General features: G+C 49.5%; 1 pseudogene across 1 annotated transcript; it reads left to right on the top strand.

Annotated features, from left to right (window-relative positions):
* The first annotated feature begins 281 nt into the window (after nucleotides 1–281).
* On the top strand, nucleotides 282–2,185 carry LOC149827220 (protein ASPARTIC PROTEASE IN GUARD CELL 1 pseudogene; annotated as a pseudogene). The gene has a single exon (XR_016435149.1). The product of XR_016435149.1 is annotated as a protein ASPARTIC PROTEASE IN GUARD CELL 1 pseudogene (transcript).
* Nucleotides 2,186–3,691: the final 1,506 nt, after the last annotated feature.

The raw sequence follows: 3,691 nt of genomic DNA, 5'->3' as shown, positions 1-3,691 counted from the left end.
GTATTATAAAACTGTTATTATTTCAATTTTGGAGTATTACATGAACTTGAACTATTTCACGATGCAAATGCGTCAGAAGGGGTTAGGCAGATCCCTACCAATTATGCAACCATACCCTTGGGATTCGAACTGGCAACATCCCAACACAAGCTGACGTGCACCAACTGCCCCTGCCAGACACCGAACTGTTCCGTCGCCCTCAATGGTTTTCTCAGAATTTTCCCTGTTATAAATTTCTCTACCTTCCCTCAGTGTTTCACTCTCTCCCTCTTCATCCCCATTGTCCGCTCTCTCTCTGTCTCTCTTACATTTTCTCATATTTTCTCTCACTACCATCTACCTCCTCTTCCCCCTTTCTCTCTCTACATTCTCTCTGTCACCAATATTTGTTTCCCCTTCACAACTTCTCTCTATACTTCTGCAACCAAAAAAAAATGTGGGCATCCGGAGCGATCTCGCTCCTCTCCCTCATCATGGTTCTTTCTCTTTCTAAACTTTCTTTCTCTAGAGAGCTGAGCCACCCCAAGACCACCACCCTCGACGTCGCCGCCTCCATCTCCGCCACCCGCCAGGTGCTCTCCTTCTCCAATCAGGCCCTGGAGGACTCCCTCTCCCTCCCCACCTCCCCCATCTCCACCTCCTCGGCCACCACCACCCTTCACCTCCGGGCCAGGGAGTCCCTAAAACCCTCGGGCCACAAGGACTACAAAACCCTAACCCTAGAACGACTCAGACGAGACGCATCCCGAGTCGAATCGCTCAACGCGCGACTGGCCCTCAGGCTCAAGGGCGTCAGCAAGGCCGATCTCATGCCCCTGGCGGAGGGAGGAGCCCGACCCCGATACGATTCGGTCGAGGAACTGCAGGGCCGGGTCGTCTCTGGGTTGAACCACGGAAGCGGCGAGTACTTCTTCCGTATCGGAGTCGGCAGCCCCGCGAACCCCCTCTACGTGGCCCTCGACACCGGCAGTGACGTCACCTGGGTGCAGTGCCAGCCCTGCTCCGACTGCTACGAGCAGGCCGACCCAGTTTTCAACCCGGCCGTGTCGCAGTCCTACTCGCCGATCTCCTGCAACTCGACTCAGTGCAGGTCGCTCGACGTCTCGGCCTGCCGAAACGGTACGTGCCAGTACCAGGTCTCCTACGGGGACGGGTCGTACACGGTGGGCAACCTCGCCATGGACACGCTGACCTTCGGACCCGGCATGCACGTCCAACAGGTCGCTCTCGGCTGCGGCCACGACAACGAGGGCCTGTTCGTCGGCGCCGCCGGCCTGTTTGGGCTCGGCCGCGGCCCGCTTTCCTTCCCGAGCCAAGTCTCGGCCTCGGCCTTCTCCTACTGCCTGGTTGACCGGGACTCGAACTCAGTGGGGACGCTCGTGTTCGGACCCGGAACGGCCCAGAACCCGGACATGGTCCGGGCACCTCTGCTGCGCAACCAGAAGATGCCCACATTCTACTACGTGGGCCTCTCAGGCATCTCCGTCGGTGGGACCCGCTTGCCAATCTCGCCGTCCGTTTTCCAGATGGACGCTGACGGCAATGGCGGGGTCATCCTGGACTCTGGCACTGCGGTGACCCGACTCCCCGTCTCGGCCTACGAAGCGGTCCGAGACGCATTCACCGGGTCCACCCCGAGTCTCCCGCGTACATCCGGCTTGTCGCTCCTTGACACATGCTACAACCTGTCGTCCTGGACCAGCGCTAACGTTGCCACCATCGTGCTCCACTTCGACTCGGGTGAGTCGTTGCAGCTCCCGGCGAAGAACTACCTCGTGCCTACTGACTCGGCCGGCACATTCTGTCTCGCCTTTGCGACGGGGCCGTCGTCGGGGCTCTCAATCATCGGCAATGTGCAGCAACAGGGCGTCCAGGTTTCTTTCGACTCGGCCAATTCTCAGGTCGGTTTCGCTCCCAACAAGTGCTAGAGAGCAGAGAGACTGATACAGTACGAACCGGACGATACTATCTAGTGGATTGTGTGTAAATTTTAGGGTTGTCAATTAAGGTGATTAGAGGAAAAATAGAAGATTAAAAAATGGGCAAAAGATTTTGGTCGGTGGATGAAGTGTAAATTGATAGCTTTTGGAATTAAAAATAATTCTTTTGGTTTTTGTTCAGGTTTAGCGAATGTAAATAATTATTATTCTATGATATTAAATATGGGTAATTGAGCGTTATTATATTTTTGGTGCAACTCCTTTTTTGGTTTTAGGATTTGCTTTAAATTCTTTGAAGGCCACTGTTGTTGCAATTTGTGGTCTCTGTTTGGGTTTCAGATGAGAAGGAATCTGGAATTCCTAATTGTGGTTGGGAGTAGCAGGAATTCCCCATTCAGGATTGAGAGCATGCTGAATGCTGGCTATCTGCGAAAGGGAATGGGAAATACTTAGAATTCCATCTTGAATTTGTGTTTTTGGAATGTCACCAAGTTGACAAGACGTCACTAGTTCAAAACCCACACGAGGCATCCTTGACTGCTGAGTGCACTTTTCAGTGAACAGGGGCGATTTCTCTCCTGGAACAGGGGAGGATAGGACACCTCTGAACACTTTTGTAAAAAAAACTAAAAAAGTGTAATTGGGTGTCCTTATCCAGGCTGTCCACGAACAGGACATGACATGGCGTCCTTGTCCTCTCCTGTCCACGAATCAAATACCCCCCTAAAAGACTCAACATGCTACATTTTTCAGCTAACTTGTGATTTGAACATGTTTGAAACAGGGAATTGAAGGGAAACTTGCCAATTGCCGTACTATATGTTTGGATGCAAATAGGGAAATGGAAAAGTTGGGAATGCTCAATTCTTTTGGATTCTTTAGGATGCCTGGATCCAAATGCAACCAAGAGCTTCCTTAACACCTCAATCGTCCCTCCAAGTTAAACAGTGAATCTCTTCTAGCATAGTCTAAAGAAACATGGCAAGAAGTTGGACCAAATTGTGAACTGATACAGAATGATCACATGCATGCAAGGCTACCAATGACTCCCATTGCGTCAAACTGGGCTGGCAAACTAGTGAATTGGCCAATTCTACTCTCCAAACTTGGGTATGTGCCTTTCATGATCAAGGAATTGAGAACAAGTCTTTGAAGAATTGGGATTGGGAATCAGTTTGAAAGTGGGACCCATCCTGCTGTAAGGTCTTAGAGTCACGGGTATAAATAAATGGTTGGGTAGGACCTTGTGTCTGGCTTTACTTGTTTCAAGTGATATTAAATATCCCCTACCTCGAGAAAAGAGGGGAAGAGTGCTGCCCACATGCACATGGCCAGCTTAGGCTGAAACAAAACAGCCAAAAACTATAGGATTGGTAGTGTCCCATGTTGTGTGATTTTCTTTTCCAATCATTTTTAAGCTTGTGGGTACCTATATTACCTATGAACCATTCAGATCTTTCATACATGTTAAAAGATGGCCCACATGCCTTTCCCCTGTTCATATTGACATGGGTAACAAGCATCTCCAATGGGACTATTCAAATGTTTCATAACTTTAACTCTTAATATTATTTTATTAAGAAATATAAATCATGTAAAGTGTCGGCAGTAGGGTAGCCCACGATATTAGAATCCAGTGAATAGGTCTGTGTATTGATCATACACTGTTGGAAGGAAAAAAAGAAGAAAATTCAATAAAATCCAATTGGATGGTAGGGCTGCAAACTGATGAGATATGAGCCAGATCCTTC

Source organism: Nuphar pumila, chromosome 10 (genome assembly GCF_984573655.1).
Source record: "Nuphar pumila chromosome 10, dmNupPumi1.hap1.1, whole genome shotgun sequence".
NCBI lineage: Eukaryota > Viridiplantae > Streptophyta > Magnoliopsida > Nymphaeales > Nymphaeaceae > Nuphar > Nuphar pumila.
The sequence above is the reverse complement of the archived record's forward strand: the minus strand, read 5'-3'. Positions and strand labels throughout refer to the sequence as shown.